At 43.3% G+C, this 17,514-nt stretch overlaps 1 protein-coding gene and 2 non-coding genes across 6 annotated transcripts in view; all 3 read left to right on the top strand.

The window, feature by feature from the left end:
• caps2 (calcyphosine 2) overlaps window positions 1-17,514 on the top strand; it is a 191,183-nt gene that overhangs the window by 119,355 nt on the left and 54,314 nt on the right. The gene's annotated exons all lie outside the window — the stretch shown is intronic.
• Window positions 4,806-4,924, top strand: LOC139226084 (5S ribosomal RNA). The gene has a single exon (XR_011587206.1). It is a non-coding gene; the product is annotated as a 5S ribosomal RNA (ribosomal RNA).
• LOC139226047 (5S ribosomal RNA) lies at window positions 11,678-11,796 on the top strand. The gene has a single exon (XR_011587200.1). It is a non-coding gene; the product is annotated as a 5S ribosomal RNA (ribosomal RNA).

The raw sequence follows: 17,514 nt of genomic DNA, 5'->3' as shown, positions 1-17,514 counted from the left end.
GTCCTTCTCACACATTGCTTTTCCTCCCATCTGTGTATTGTCAGCAAACTTGGCTACGTTACACACGGTCTTTTCTTCCAAGTCGTAAATATAGAATGTAAATATTTGGGGTCCCAGCACTGATCCCTGCGGCACTCCACTAGTTACTGATTGTCAACCCAAGAATGAACCATTTATCCCGACTCTCTGTTTCCTGCTAGTTAGCCAATCCTCTTCCCATGCTCATATATTACCCCCAACCCCGTGAACCTTTAGCTTGTGCAGTAACCTTTTAGGTGGCACCTTGTCAAATGCCTGCTGGAAGTCCAAATAAACCACATCCACTGGTTCCCCTTTATACACCCTCTTCATTACATCCTCAAAGAATTCCAGCAAATTTTTCAAACGTGACTTCCCCTTCATAAATCCCTGCTGACTGAATTATGCTTTTCCAAATGTCCTGCTACTACTTCTTTAATAATGGTCTCCAACATTTTCCCAACCACAGATGTTAGGCTAACTGGTCTATAGTTTCCTGCTTTCTGTCTCCCTCATTTTTTAAATAGGGGCATTACATTTGCAGTTTTCCAATCTGCTGGGACCTCCCCAGAATCCAGGGAACTTTGGTAAATTACAATTAGTGCATCCACTATCCCTGCCGCTGCTTCTCTTAAGACACGAGGATGTAAGCCATCAGGTCCAGGGGATTTATCTGCCTTTAGTCCCATTGTCTTACTGAGTGCCACCTCCTTAGTGATTGTGATTGTGATTGTGTTAAGTTCCTCCCCCACTATAGCCCCTTGACTATCCACTGTCGGAATATTGTTCGTGTCCTCTACCGTAAAGATTGATACAAAATATTTGTTCAGAGTTTCTGCCATCTCCACTGATTCCCTGGTCTCGTCCTCTAAGGGATCAACATTTAATTTAGCCACGCTGTTCCTTTTTGTATACCTATAGAAACTCTTGCTATCTGTTTTTATATTTCGTGCTAGTTTACTCTCATAGTTTATCTTCCCTTTCTTAATCATTTTTTTAGTCATTTCTTATGTTAGAACACACCTGGAATACTGTGTTCAGTTCTGGGAAACACACCTTAGGAAGGATATGTTGGCCTTGGAGGGAGTGCAGTGTAGGTTTACCAGAATGATACCCGCACTCCAAGCGTTAAATTACGAGGGGAGATTACACAAATTAGGATTCTATTCCCTGGAATTTAGTAGGTTAAGAGGTGATCTGATTAAAGTTTTCAGGATATTAAGGGGAACAGATGGGGTAGACAGAGAGAAACTGTTCCTGCTGGTTGGGGAGTCTAGGACGAGGGTCAGAGTCTAAACATTCGAGCCAGACCTTTCAGGAGTGAAATTAGGAAACACTTCTACACACAGAGGGTGGGAGAAGTTTGGAACTCCCTTCCATAATCTGCAATTGATGCCGGGTCAGTTGTTAATTTACAATTTGACATTGATAGCTTTTTGTTAACCAAAGATATAAAAGGATATGGGGCAAAGGCAGGTATATGGAGTTAGGTCACAGATCAGCCATGATCCCATTGAATGGGGGAACAGGCTCCAGGGGCTAAATGGCCTACTCCTGTTCCTATGCTCCCCTTAGAGCAGATAAGGTTAAGGGGAGATTTGATGGAGGTATTCAAAATCATGAAGGGATTTGATCGAGTAAATAAGGAGGAAGTATTTCAAGTGGCAGAAGGGTCGCTAATCAAAGAACAAAGATTTAAGGTGATTGGTAAAAGAACCAGAAGCGACATGAGGGGTAAGAAATGTTGCAGCGTGTTTATAATAACCCAGAATGCTCTGCCTGAACAGGTAGTGGAAGCAGATTAGTGACAACTTTCAACAGGGAACTGGATAAATAGTTTGAAGAGGGAAAACTTGCAGAGCTATGGGAAAAGAGCAGGAGGAGTGGGACTAATTGGATCGCTCTTTCAAAGAGCCGGCACAGGCACGATGGGCTGAATGGCCTCCTTCTGGGCTGTAAGATTCTGTGAAGTCACTTGTGGGCGTAGTCTATAGGCCCCCCATCAGTAGCTACACTGTAGGACAGAGTATAAATCAAAAAATAATGGCGGCTTGTCAGAAAGGTACAGCAACAACTATGGGCGATTTTAATCTTCATATTGATTGAACAAATCAAATTGGTCAGGGTAGCCTTGAGGAAGAGTTCAAAGTGTATCGAGGATGATTCCCTTGAACAGTACGTTGTGTGACCAGCCAGGGAGCAGGCTATCTTAGATCTGGTACTGTGTAATGAGAAACTCATAGTAACTCATCCTCGAGGAAAGAGTGATCACAGCATGGTTTAATTTCAAATTCAGTTTGAGGGTGAGAAAGTTGGGTCTCAAACCAGTGTCCTGATCTTAAATAAAGGTGATTATAAAGGTTATGAAGGCAGAGTTGGCTAAAGTGGACTGGGAAAATAGATTAAAGTGTAAGACAGTTGATGAGCAGTAGCAGACATTTAAGGAGATATTTCATTTCTCGCAACAAAAGTATATTCCAGTGAGAAGGAAAGCCTTTAAGAGAAGGGAGAACCATCCGTGGCTAACTAAGGAAGTAAATAAAGGATGGTATCAAGTTGAAAACAATGGCATACAATGTTGCCAACATTGATGGGAGGCCTGAGGATTGGGAAATTTTAAAAAATCAGCAAAGGACGACAAAAAAATAATAAAGAGAGAGAAGATGGGTTTTGAGAGTAAACTAGTAAGAAATATAAAAACAGATCGCAAGAGCTTCTACAGTTATATAAAAAGGAAGAGCGTAGCTAAGGTAAACGTTGGCTCCTTAGAGGATGAGACTGGGGAAATAATAAGAGGGAACGGGAAAATGGCAGAGACGTTGAACAAATATTTTGTATTGGTTTTCACGGTAAAAGGCACTAAAAACATCCCTGTAATCGATAATCAAGAGGCTATAGGTGTGGGAGCGGACTTAAAAGATCACTATCACTACAGAAAAAGTACTCTGTAAAATAATGGAACTAAAGGTGGACAGGTCCCCTGGACCCGATGGCCTGCATCCTAGGATCTTAAAAGAAATGGCTGCAGAGATAGTGGATGCATTACTTACAATCTACCAAAATTCCCTGGAGTCTGGAAAGGTCCCAGCGGATTGGAAAACTGTAAATGTAACGCCCCTATTTAAAAAATGAGGGAGACAGAAAGCAGGAAGCTATAGACCAGTTAGCCTAACATCTGTCGTTGGGAAAATGCTGCAGTCCATTATTAAGGAAGCTGGACATTTGGAAAAGCATGATTTAATCAAGCAGAGTCAGCATGGTTTTATGAAAGGGAAATGATGTTTGACAAATTTGCTGGAGTTCTTGGAGGATGTAACGAGTAGGGTGGATAAGGGGGGACCAGTGGATGTGGTGTATTTGGATTTCCAGAAGGCATTCGATAAAGTGCCACATAGACCGTTGCTGTACATGATAAGAGCTCACGTGGCTGGGGGTAATATATTAGCATGGATAGAGGATTGGCTAACTAACATTTAGGACCGAGATGAGGAGAAACTTCTTCATTCAGAGAATTGTGAACCTGTGGAATTCTCTACCACAGAAAGTTGTTGAGGCCAGTTCGTTCGATATATTCAAAAGGGAGTTAGATGTGGCCCTTACGGCTAAAAGGATCAAGGGGTATGGAGAGAAAGCAGGAATGTGGTACTGAAGTTGCATGATCAGCCATGATCATATTGAAGAGTGGTGCAGGCTCGAAGGGCCGAATGGCCTACTCCTGAACCTACTTTGTATGTTTCTATGTTTAACAGAAAACAGAGAGTCGGAATAAATGGGTCATTTACCGTTTGGCAAACTGTAACTAGTGGGGTGTCACAGGGATCAGTGCTGGGGTCTCATCATTAATATTTATGATCTATATTAATGACTTGAATGAAGGGACCGAGTGTAATTGCTGATGATACAAAGATGGGTGGGAAAGCAAATTGTGAGGAGGACACAAACAATCTGCAAAGGGATATAGATAGGCTAAGTGAGTGGGCAAAGATATGGCAGTTGAAGTATAATGTGGGAAAGTGTGAGGTTATCCACTTTGGCAGGAAAAATAAAAAAGCAAATTATTATTTAAATAGAGAGAGATTACATAATGCTGCAGTACAGAGGGACCTGGGGGTCCTTGTGCATGAAACACAAAAGGTTATTATGCAGGTACAGCAAGTAATCAGGAAGGCAAATGGTATGTTGCAACGCCTTTATTGCAAGGGGGAAGGAGTATAAAAGCAGGGAAGTCCTGCTACAACTGGACAGGGTATTGGTGAGGCCACATCTGGAGTACTGCGTACAGTTTTGTTCTCCTTATTTAAGGAAGGATATACTTGCACTGGAGGCAGTTGAGAGAAGGTTCACTGGGTTGATTGCCGAGATGAGGGGGTTGACTTATGAAGAAAGGTTGAGCAGGTTGGGCCTGTGCTCATTGGAATTTCGAAGAATGAGAGGTGAACTTCTTTGAACATATAAGATAGTGAGGGCCTGAACGAGGTGGATGCAGAGAGGATGTTTCCCCTGATGGGGGAATGTCTAAGTAGAGGGCATAGTTTGAGAATAAGGGGTGGGCCATTTAAAAGTGAGATGAGGAGGAATTTGTTGTGTGAGTGTTGTAAATGTGTGTAATTCTCTGTCCCAGAGAGCTGTGGAGGCTGGGTGATTGAATAAAGTGAAGGTGGAGAGAGGCATGTTTTTGAGCGATAAGGGAGTGAAAGGTTGTGGTCTGTGGGCGGGGACATAGAAGTGAGCACAAGAGCCAATCAGGACTGTGTGCCTTTAAGGAAAGAGAAAGTTGAGCAGCAAATGCCTACGGCCATACTAGTCTGAAAGCGCCCGATCTTGTCTGATCTCGGAAGCTAAGCAGAGTCAGGCCTGGTTAGTACTTGGATGGGAGACTGCCTGGGAATACCAGGTGCAGTAGGCTTTTGCTGCCGCCACAGCTCCACACACTCACACTGCCCTTCATCAATCACCATCCTTTCAGCTGCTCTCGCTCTCTCACATTTCTTGCTGCACATTCTCTTGCTGCTACACAAACACAACGGGGCCAACACACGGCACAAATAGCAGCACAAGGAAATAAGATAGCAACAAAAACACACAAAGCACCAAGTCTGGAAGTGAAGAGAACCAAAGCTGGCTATCTCCCACTGGCACACTACAGGTGTGACGTCCGAAATCCGGAAACCTCGTGGCCAAATCCGTTCCGCATTCTGAGCAATTCGGATCGTCTTTGCCTGGGCCGCGGAAGGTAGATAGGTGGGGGGAGGGTGCGGTCGTTGGGGCCGACGGAGATCGGGGGTGTCGGTCGGGCCGAGGACGGAGGGGGGGGCGGATTTCAGAACATTTTCCAGTTTCCAGACAAATCCGCCACAGATCAGCCTGGTGTCCGAAATCCAGAAAACCGGATTTTGCACGTCGCATCTGTGCTCTGAATGTTCAGCCACATTAATGATTGTACAACAAAGGCACATCCCTAATTGCCCTCGAGAAGGTGGTTGTGAGCTGCCTTCTTCAACCGCTGCTTCTTTGCAGCGGTTTGGTATGACTGAGTGGCTTGAGGCCATTTCAGAGGCCAGGTGAGAGTCAGCACATTGCTGTGGGTCTGGAGTCACGTATAGACCAGACCGGGTAAGGACGGCAGCTTTCCTTCCCTAAAGGACATTAGTGAGCCAGATGGGGTTTTACCACAATCTGTTGTCATGTCACCATTACTGAGACTAGCTTTTTTTCCAGATTTATTTAATTAAAGAGACTTGGAAGTCCAGGTGCATAGATCATTAAAATGTATGGACAGCTACAAACAATAATCAAGAAGATTAATCTAATGCTGGCCTTTATATCTGGAAGGCTAGAATACAAAGCGTGTCGAAGTCATGCTGCAGCTATACAAAGCTCTGTATCAACAAAGATCTTATTAAATGGCGGAGCAGGCTCGAGGGGCCAAATGGTTTATTCCTGCTCCTATTTAAGTAGAACATAAGAACATAAGAAATAGTAGCAGGACTAGGCCATTTGGCCCCTCAAGCCTGCTCCGCCATTTAATACGATTATGGGTTATGGCTGATCCGATCGTGGACTTGGGTCCACTTCCATGCCCGCTCCCCATAACCCCTTATTCCCTTATTAGTTAAGAAACTGTCTATCTCTGGCATAAATTTATTCACAGTCCCAGCTTCATCAGTTCACTGAGGCAGCGAATTCGACAGATTTACAGCCCTCCTCATTTCAGTTTTAAATGGGCGACCCTTATTCTAAGATTATGCCCCCTAGTTATAGTCTCCCCCATCAGTGGAAACATCCTCTCTGCATCCACCTTGTGAAGCCCCCTCATATTTGTATACGTTTCAATAAGATTACCTCTCATTCTTCTGAATTCCAATGAGTAGAGGCCCAAACCTACTCAACCTACCCACATAAATCAACCCCCTCATCTCCGGAATCAGCCTTGTGAATCTTCTCTGAACTGCCTCCAAAGCAAGTATATCCTTTTGTAAAAAAGGAAAACAAAACCAAATGCAGTACTCCAGGTGTGGCCTCACCAATACCCTGTATTACTGTAACAAGACTTCGCTGCTTTTATACTCCACCCCCTTTGCAATAAAGGCCAAGATTCCATTGGCCTAACTGATCACTTGCTGAACCTGCATACTATCCTTTTGTGTTTCATGCACAAGTGTCCCCAGGTCCCGCTGTACTGCAGCACTTTGCAATTTTTCACCATTTAAATAATAACTTGCTCTTTGATTTTTTTCTGCCAAAGTGCATGACCTCACACTTGCCAACATTATACTCCATCTGCCAAAATTTTGCCCACTCACTCAGCTTGTCTATGTCCTTTTGCAGATTTTTTGTGTCCTTCTCACACATTGCTTTTCTTCCCATCTGTGTATTGTCAGCAAACTTGGCTACATTACACTCGGTCCTTTCTTCCAAGTCGTTAATATAGATTGTAAATAGTTGGGGTCCCAGCACTGATCCCTGTGGCACTCCACTAGTTACTGATTGCCAACCCAAGAATGAACCATATATCTCGACTCTCTGTTTTCTGCTAGTTAGCCAATCCTCTATCCATGCTCATATATTACCGCCAACCCCGTGAACCTTTATCTTGTGCAGAAACCTTTTATGTGGCACCTTGTCAAATGCCTGCTGGTAGTCCAAATAAACCACATCCACTGGTTCCCTTTTATCCACCCTCTTCGTTACATCCTCAAAGAATTCCAGCAAATTTGTCAAACATGACTTCCCCTTCATAAATCCCTGCTGACTGAATTATGCTTTTCCAAATGTCCTGCTACTACTTCTTTGATAATGGTCTCCAACATTTTCCCAACCACAGATGTTAGGCTAACTGGTCTATAGTTTCCTGCTTTCTGTCTCCCTCATTTTTTAAATAGGGGCATTACATTTGCAGTTTTCCAATCTGCTGGGACCTCCCCAGAATCCAGGCAACTTTGGTAAATTACAATTAGTGCATCCACTATCCCTGCCGCTGCTTCTCTTAAGACACGAGGATGTAAGCCATCAGGTCCAGGGGATTTATCTGCCTTTAGTCCCATTGTCTTACTGAGTGCCACCTCCTTAGTGATTGTGATTGTGATTGTGTTAAGTTCCTCCCCCACTATAGCCCCTTGACTATCCACTGTCGGAATATTGTTCGTGTCCTCTACCGTAAAGATTGATACAAAATATTTGTTCAGAGTTTCTGCCATCTCCACTGATTCCCTGCTCTCGTCCTCTAAGGGATCAACATTTACTTTAGCCACGCTGTTCCTTTTTGTATACCTATAGAAACTCTTGCTATCTGTTTTTATATTTCGTGCTAGTTTACTCTCATAGTTTATCTTCCCTTTCTTAATCATTTTTTTAGTCATTTCTTATGTTAGACCACATCTGGAATACTGTGTTCAGTTCTGGGAAACACACCTTAGGAAGGATATATTGGCCTTGGAGGGAGTGCAGTGTAGGTTTACCAGAATGATACCCGCACTCCAAGCGTTAAATTATGAGGAGAGATTACACAAATTAGGATTATATTCCCTGGAATTTAGTAGGTTAAGAGGTGATCTGATTAAAGTTTTCAGGATATTAAGGGGAACAGATGGGGTAGACAGAGAGAAACTGTTCCTGCTGGTTGGGGAGTCTAGGACGAGGGTCAGAGTCTAAACATTCGAGCCAGACCTTTCAGGAGTGAAATTAGGAAACACTTCTACACACAGAGGGTGGGAGAAGTTTGGAACTCCCTTCCATAATCTGCAATTGATGCCGGGTCAGTTGTTAATTTACAATTTGACATTGATAGCTTTTTGTTAACCAAAGATATAAAAGGATATGGGGCAAAGGCAGGTATATGGAGTTAGGTCACAGATCAGCCATGATCCCATTGAATGGGGGAACAGGCTCCAGGGGCTAAATGGCCTACTCCTGTTCCTATGTTCCCCTTAGAGCAGATAAGGTTAAGGGGAGATTTGATGGAGGTATTCAAAATCATGAAGGGATTTGATCGAGTAAATAAGGAGGAAGTATTTCAAGTGGCAGAAGGGTCGCTAATCAAAGAACAAAGATTTAAGGTGATTGGCAAAAGAACCAGAAGCGACATGAGGGGGAAGAAATGTTGCAGCGTGTTTATAATAGCCGAGAATGCTCTGCCTGAACAGGTAGTGGAAGCAGATTAATGACAACTTTCAACAGGGAACTGGATAAATAGTTTGAAGAGGGAAAACTTTAGAGCTATGGGAAAAGAGCAGGAGGAGTGGGACTAATTGGATCGCTCTTTCAAAGAGCCGGCACAGGCACGATGGGCTGAATGGCCTCCTTCTGTGCTGTAAGATTCTGTGAAGTCACTTGTGGGCGTAGTCTATAGGCCCCCCATCAGTAGCTACACTGTAGGACAGAGTATAAATCAAAAAAAAGTGACGGCTTGTAAGAAAGGTACGGCAACAACTATGGGCGATTTTAATCTTCATATTGATTCAACAAATCAAATTGGTCAAGGTAGCCTTGAGGATGAGTTCAAAGTGTATCGAGGATGGTTTCCTTGAACAGTACGTTGTGGGACCAGCCAGGGAGCAGGCTATCTTAGATCTGGTACTGTGTAATGAGACAAGATTAATAAATGACCTCCTAGTAAAGAATCCACCAGCAAAGAGTGATCATAGCATGGTTGAATTTCAAATTCAGTTTGAGGGTGAGAAAGTTGGGTCTCAAACCAGTGTCCTGATCTTAAATAAAGGTGATTATAAAGGTTATGAAGGCAGAGTTGGCTAAAGTGGACTGGGAAAATAGATTAAAGTGTAAGACAGTTGATGAGCAGTGGCAGTCATTTAAGGAGATATTTCATTTCTCGCAACAAAAGTATATTCCAGTGAGAAGGAAAGCCTTTAAGAGAAGGGAGAACCATCCGTGGCTAACTAAGGAAGTAAATAAAGGATGGTATCAAGTTGAAAACAATGGCAGACAATGTTGCCAACATTAATGGGAGGCCTGAGGATTGGGAAATTTTTAAAAATCAGCAGAGGACGACAAAAAAAAAATAAAGAGAGAGAAGATGGGTTATGAGAGTAAACTAGTAAGAAATATAAAAACAGATAGCAAGAGCTTCTACAGCTATATAAAAAGGAAGAGGGTAGCTAAGGTAAACATTGGCTCCTTAGAGGATGAGACTGGGGTAATAATAAGAGGGAACAGGAAAATGGCAGAGACTTTGAACAAATATTTTGTATTGGTCTTCACGTTAAAAGGCACTAAAAACATCCCTATAATCGATAATCAAGAGGCTATAGGGGTGGGAGCGGACTTAAAAGATCACTATCACTAAAGAAAAAGTACTCTGTAAAATAATGGAACTAAAGGTGGACAGGTCCCCTGGACCCGATGGCCTGCATCCTAGGATCTTAAAAGAAATGGCTGCAGAGATAGTGGATGCATTACTTACAATCTACCAAAATTCCCTGGAGTCTGGAAAGTTCCCAGCGGATTGGAAAACTGCAAATGTAACGCCCCTATTTAAAAACTGAGGGAGACAGAAAGCAGGAAACTATAGACCAGTTAGCCTAACATCTGTCGTTGGGAAAATGCTGCAGTCCATTATTAAGGAAGCAGTGGCTGGACATTTGGAAAAGCATGATTTAATCAAGCAGAGTCAACATGGTTTTATGAAAGGGAAATGATGTTTGACAAATTTGCTGGAGTTCTTGGAGGATGTAACGAGTAGGGTGGATAAGGGGGGACCAGTGGATGTGGTGTATTTGGATTTCCAGAAGGCATTCGATAAAGTGCCACATAGACCGTTGCTGTACATGATAAGAGCTCACGTGGCTGGGGGTAATATATTAGCATGGATAGAGGATTGGCTAACTAACATTTAGGACCGAGATGAGGAGAAACTTCTTCATTCAGAGAATTGTGAACCTGTGGAATTCTCTACCACAGAAAGTTGTTGAGGCCAGTTCGTTCGATATATTCAAAAGGGAGTTAGATGTGGCCCTTACGGCTAAAAGGATCAAGGGGTATGGAGAGAAAGCAGGAATGTGGTACTGAAGTTGCATGATCAGCCATGATCATATTGAAGAGTGGTGCAGGCTCGAAGGGCCAAATGGCCTACTCCTGAACCTACTTTGTATGTTTCTATGTTTAACAGAAAACAGAGAGTCGGGATAAATGGGTCATTTACCGTTTGGCAAACTGTAACTAGTGGGGTGTCACAGGGATCAGTGCTGGGGTCTCATCATTAATATTTATGATCTATATTAATGACTTGAATGAAGGGACCGAGTGTAATTGCTGATGATACAAAGATGGGTGGGAAAGCAAATTGTGAGGAAGACACAAACAATCTGCAAAGGGATATAAATAGGCTAAGTGAGTGGGCAAACATATGGCAGTTGGAGTATAAAGTGGGAAAGTGTGAGGTTATCCACTTTGGCAGGAAAAATAAAAAAGCAAATTATTATTTAAATAGAGAGAGATTACATAATGCTGCAGTACAGAGGGACCTGGGGGTCCTTGTGCATGAAACACAAAAGGTTATTATGCAGGTACAGCAAGTAATCAGGAAGGCAAATGGAATGTTGGCCTTTATTGCAAGGGGGATGGAGTATAAAAGCAGGGAAGTCCTGCTACAACTGTACAGGATATTGGTGAGGCCACATCTGGAGTACTGCGTACAGTTTTGTTCTCCTTATTTAAGGAAGGATATACTTGCACTGGAGGCAGTTGAGAGAAGGTTCACTGGGTTGATTGCCGAGATGAGGGGGTTGACTTATGAAGAAAGATTGAGCAGGTTGGGCCTGTGCTCATTGGAATTTCGAAGAACGGGAGGTGAACTTCTTTGAACATATAAGATAGTGAGGGGCCTGAACGAGGTGGATGCAGAGAGGATGTTTCCCCTGATGGGGGAATGTCTAAGTAGAGGGCATAGTTTGAGAATAAGGGGTGGGCCATTTAAAAGTGAGATGAGGAGGAATTTGTTGTGTGAGTGTTGTAAATGTGTGTAATTCTCTGTCCCAGAGAGCTGTGGAGGCTGGGTGATTGAACAAAGTTAAGGTGGAGAGAGGCGTGTTTTTGAGCGATAAGGGAGTGAAAGGTTGTGGTCTGTGGGCGGGGACATAGAAGTGAGCACAAGAGCCAATCAGGACTGTGTGCCTTTAAGGAAAGAGAAAGTTGAGCAGCAAATGCCTACGGCCACACTAGTCTGAAAGCGCCCGATCTCGTCTGATCTCGGAAGCTAAGCAGAGTCAGGCCTGGTTAGTACTTGGATGGGAGACTGCCTGGGAATACCAGGTGCAGTAGGCTTTTGCTGCCGCCACAGCTCCACACACTCACACTGCCCTTCATCAATCACCATCCTTTCAGCTGCTCTCGCTCTCTCACATTTCTTGCTGCACATTCTCTTGCTGCTACACAAACACAACGGGGCCAACACACGGCACAAATAGCAGCACAAGGAAATAAGATAGCAACAAAAACACACAAAGCACCAAGTCTGGAAGTGAAGAGAACCAAAGCTGGCTATCTCCCACTGGCACACTACAGGTGTGACGTCCGAAATCCGGAAACCTCGTGGCCAAATCCGTTCCGCATTCTGAGCAATTCGGATCGTCTTTGCCTGGGCCGCGGAAGGTAGATAGGTGGGGGGAGGGTGCGGTCGTTGGGGCCGACGGAGATCGGGGGTGTCGGTCGGGCCGAGGACGGAGGGGGGGTCGGATTTCAGAACATTTTCCAGTTTCCAGATAAATCCGCCACAGATCAGCCTGGTGTCCGAAATCCAGAAAACCAGATTTTGCACGTCGCATCTGTACTCTGAATGTTCAGCACATTAATGATTGTACAACAAAGGCACATCCCTAATTGCCCTCGAGAAGGTGGTTGTGAGCTGCCTTCTTCAACCGCTGCTTCTTTGCAGCGGTTTGGTATGACTGAGTGGCTTGAGGCCATTTCAGAGGCCAGGTGAGAGTCACCACATTGCTGTGGGTCTGGAGTCACGTATAGGCCAGACCGGGTAAGGACGGCAGCTTTCCTTCCCTAAAGGACATTAGTGAGCCAGATGGGGTTTTACCACAATCCATTGTCATGTCACCATTACTGATACTAGCTTTTTATTCCAGATTTATTTAATTAACAAAGAGACTTGGAAGTCCAGGGACTTAGATCATTAAAATGTATGGACAGGTACAAAAAATAATCAAAAAGACTAATCTAACGCTGGCCTTTATATCTGGAGTGCTAGAATACAAAGGGTGTAGAAGTTATGCTGCAACTATACAAAGCCCTGTATCAGCCATGATCTTATTAAATGGCGGAGCAGGCTCGAGGTGCCAAATGGCCTACTCCTACTCCTATTTAAGTAGAACATAAGAACATAAGAAATAGGAGCAGGAGTAGGCCATTTGGCCCCTCGAGCCTGCTCCGCCATTTAATACGATCATGGACTCGGGTCCACTTCCCTGCCCGCTCCCCATAACCCCTTATTCCCTTAACGGTTAAGAAACTGTCTATCTCTGTCATAAATTTATTCAATGTCCCAGCTTCATCAGTTCACTGAGGCAGCGAATTCGACAGATTTACAATCCTCCTCATTTCTGTTTTAAATGGGCAGCCCTTATTCTAAGATTATGCCCCCTAGTTATAGTCTCCCCCATCAGTGGAAACATCCTCTCTGCATCCACCTTGTCAAGCCCCCTCATAATGTTTTACGTTTCAATAAGATCACCTCTCATTCTTCTGAATTCCAATGAGTAGAGGCCCAAACCTACTCAACCTACCCTCATAAATCAACCCCCTCATCTCCGGAATCAGCCTAGTGAACCTTCTCTGAACTGCCTCCAAAGCAAGTATATCCTTTTGTAAAAAAGGAAACTAAAACTATATGCAGTACTCCAGGTGTGGCCTCACCAATACCCTGTATTACTGTAACAAGACTTCGCTGCTTCTATACTCCACCCCCTTTGCAATAAAGGCCAAGATTCCACTGGCCTTCCTGATCATTTGCTGTACCTGCATACTATCCTTTGTGTTTCATGCACAATTACCCCCAGGTCCCGCTGTACTGGAGCACTTTGCAATTTTTCACCATTTAAATAATAACTTGCTCATTGATTTTTTTTTTCTGCCAAAGTGCATGACCTCACACTTCCCAACATTATACTCCACCTGCCAAAATTTTGCCCACTCATTCAGCTTGTCTTTGTCCTTTTGCAGATTTTTTATGTCCTTCTCACACATTGCATTTCGTCCCATTTGTGTATTGTCAGCAAACTTGGCTACATTACACTCGGTCCTTTCTTCTCAGTCATTAATATAGGTTGTAAATAGTTGGGGTCCCAGCACTGATCCCTGCCGCAGTCCACTAGTTACTGATTGCCAACCCGAGAAGGAACCATTTATCCCGACTCTCTGTTTTCTGCTAGTTAGCCAATCCTCTATCCATGGTAATATATTACACCCAACCCCTTTATCTTGTGCAGTAACCTTTTATGTGGCACCTTGTCAAATGCCTTCTGGAAGTCCAAATACACCACATCCACTGGTTCCCCTTTATCCACCCTCTTCGTTACATCCTCAAAGAATTCCAGCAAATTTTTCAAACATGACTTCCCCTTCATAAATCCATGCTGACTGAATTATGCTTTTCCAGATGTCCTGCTACTGCTTCTTTAATAATGGTCTCCAACATTTTCCCAACCACAGATGTTAGGCTAACTAGTCTATAGTTTCCTGCTTTTGGTTTGCCTCCTTTTTTAAATCGAGGCATTACATTTGTAGTTTTCCAATCTGCTGAGACCTCCCCAGAATCCAGCGAATTTTGGTAAATTACAACCAATGCATCCACTATCCCTGCCGCTACTTCTCTTAAGACCCTAGAATGCAAGCCATCAGGTCCAGGGGATTTATCTGCCTTTAGTCCTATTATCTTACTGAGTACCACCTCCTTCGTGATTGTGATTGTGTTAAGTTCCTCCCCCCCCCCCCCCCCCCTATAGCCCCATGACTATCCACTGTCGGAATATTGTTCGTGTCCTCTACCGTAAGGATTGATACAAAATATTCTGCCATCTCCATGTTCCCCATTACTAATTCCGCGGTCTCGTCCTCTAAGGGACCAACATTTACTTTAGCCACTCTTTTCCTTTTTGTATACCTATAGAAACTCTTGCTATCTGTTTTTATATTTCGTGCTAGTTTACTCTCATAGTCTAACTTCCCTTTCTTAATCATTTTTTTAGTCATTTCTTATGTTAGACCACACCTTAAATACTGTGTTCAGTTCTGGGAAGCACACCTTAGGAAGGATATATTGGCCTTGGAGGGAGTGCAGTGTAGGTTTACCAGAATGATACCCGCACTCCAAGAGTTAAATTACGAGGGGAGATTACACAAATTAAGTTTGTATTCCCTGGAATTTAGTAGGTTAAGAGGTGATCTGATTAAAGTTTTCAGGATATTAAGGGGAACAGATGGGGTGGACAGAGAGAAACTGTTCCCGCTGGTTGGGGAGTCTAGGACGAGGGTCAGAGTCTAAACATTAGAGTCAGACCTTTCAGGAGTGAAATTAGGAAACACTTCTACACACAGAGGGTGAGAGAAGTTTGGAACTCCCTTCCATATTCTGCAATTGATGCCGGGTCAGTTGTTAATTTACAATTTGACATTGATAGCTTTTTGTTGACCAAAGATATAAAAGGATATGGGGCAAAGGCAGGTATATGGAGTTAGGTCACAGATCAGCCATGATCCCATTGAATGGGGGAACAGGCTCCAGGGGCTAAGTGGCCTACTCCTGTTCCTATGCTCCCCTTAGAGCAGATAAGGTTAAGGGGAGATTTGATAGAGGTATTCAAAATCATGAAGGGATTTGATCGAGTAAATAAGGAGAAAGTATTTCAAGTGGCAGAAGGGTCGCTAATCAAAGAACAAAGATTTAAGGTGATTGGTAAAAGAACCAGAAGCGACATGAGGGGTAAGAAATGTTGCAGCGTGTTTATAATAACCCAGAATGCTCTGCTTGAACAGGTAGTGGAAGCAGATTAGTGACAACTTTCAACAGGGAACTGGATAAATAGTTTGAAGAGGGAAAACTTTAGAGCTATGGGAAAAGAGCAGGAGGAGTGGGACTAATTGGATCGCTCTTTCAAAGAGCCGGCACAGGCACGATGGGCTGAATGGCCTCCTTCTGTGCTGTAAGATTCTGTGAAGTCACTTGTGGGCGTAGTCTATAGGCCCCCCATCAGTAGCTACACTGTAGGACAGAGTATAAATCAAAAAATAATGGCGGCTTGTAAGAAAGGTACAGCAACAACTATGGGCGATTTTAATCTTCATATTGATTGAACAAATCAAATTGGTCAGGGTAGCCTTGAGGAAGAGTTCAAAGTGTATCGAGGATGATTCCCTTGAACAGTACGTTGTGTGACCAGCCAGGGAGCAGGCTATCTTAGATCTGGTACTGTGTAATGAGAAACTCATAGTAACTCATCCTTGAGGAAAGAGTGATCATAGCATGGTTTAATTTCAAATTCAGTTTGAGGGTGAGAAAGTTGGGTCTCAAACCAGTGTCCTGATTTTAAATAAAGGTGATTATAAAGGTATGAAGGCAGAGTTGGCTAAAGTGGACTGGGAAAATAGATTAAAGTGTAAGACAGTTGATGAGCAGTGGCAGACATTTAAGGAGATATTTCATTTCTCGCAACAAAAGTATATTCCAGTGAGAAGGAAAGCCTTTAAGAGAAGGGAGAACCATCCGTGGCTAACTAAGGAAGTAAATAAAGGATGGTATCAAGTTGAAAACAATGGCAGACAATGTTGCCAACATTGATGGGAGGCCTGAGGATTTGGAAATTTTAAAAAATCAGCAAAGGACGACAAAAAAATAATAAAGAGAGAGAAGATGGGTTTTGAGAGTAAACTAGTAAGAAATATAAAAACAGATAGCAAGAGCTTCTACAGTTTTATATAAAAAGGAAGAGGGTAGCTAAGGTAAACGTTGGCTCCTTAGAGGATGAGACTGGGGAAATAATAAGAGGGAACAGGAAAATGGCAGAGACGTTGAACAAATATTTTATATTGGTTTTCACGGTAAAAGGCACTAAAAATACCCCTATAATCGATAATCAAGAGGCTATAGGTGTGGGAGCGGACTTAAAAGATCACTATCACTACAGAAAACGTACTCTGTAAAATAATGGAACTAAAGGTGGACAGGTCCCCTGGACCCGATGGCCTGCATCCTAGGATCTTAAAAGAAATGGCTGCAGAGATAGTGGATGCATTACTTACAATCTACCAAAATTCCCTGGAGTCTGGAAAGGTCCCAGCGGATTGGAAAACTGTAAATGTAATGCCCCTATTTAAAAAATGAGGGAGACAGAAAGCAGGAAGCTATAGACCAGTTAGCCTAACATCTGTCGTTGGGAAACTGCTGCAGTCCATTATTAAGGAAGCTGGACATTTGGAAAAGCATGATTTAATCAAGCAGAGTCAGCATGGTTTTATGAAAGGGAAATGATGTTTGACAAATTTGCTGGAGTTCTTGGAGGATGTAACGAGTAGGGTGGATAAGGGGGGACCAGTGGATGTGGTGTATTTGGATTTCCAGAAGGCATTCGATAAAGTGCCACATAGACCGTTGCTGTACATGATAAGAGCTCACGTGGCTGGGGGTAATATATTAGCATGGATAGAGGATTGGCTAACTAACATTTAGGACCGAGATGAGGAGAAACTTCTTCATTCAGAGAATTGTGAACCTGTGGAATTCTCTACCACAGAAAGTTGTTGAGGCCAGTTCGTTCGATATATTCAAAAGGGAGTTAGATGTGGCCCTTACGGCTAAAAGGATCAAGGGGTATGGAGAGAAAGCAGGAATGTGGTACTGAAGTTGCATGATCAGCCATGATCATATTGAAGAGTGGTGCAGGCTCGAAGGGCCGAATGGCCTACTCCTGAACCTACTTTGTATGTTTCTATGTTTAACAGAAAACAGAGAGTCGGGATAAATGGGTCATTTACCGTTTG

This window comes from Pristiophorus japonicus, chromosome 15, assembly GCF_044704955.1.
Source record: "Pristiophorus japonicus isolate sPriJap1 chromosome 15, sPriJap1.hap1, whole genome shotgun sequence".
Classification (NCBI taxonomy): Eukaryota; Metazoa; Chordata; class Chondrichthyes; family Pristiophoridae; genus Pristiophorus; species Pristiophorus japonicus.
Note: the sequence above shows the minus strand (reverse complement) of the source record. Positions and strands in the feature narration are given on the sequence as shown.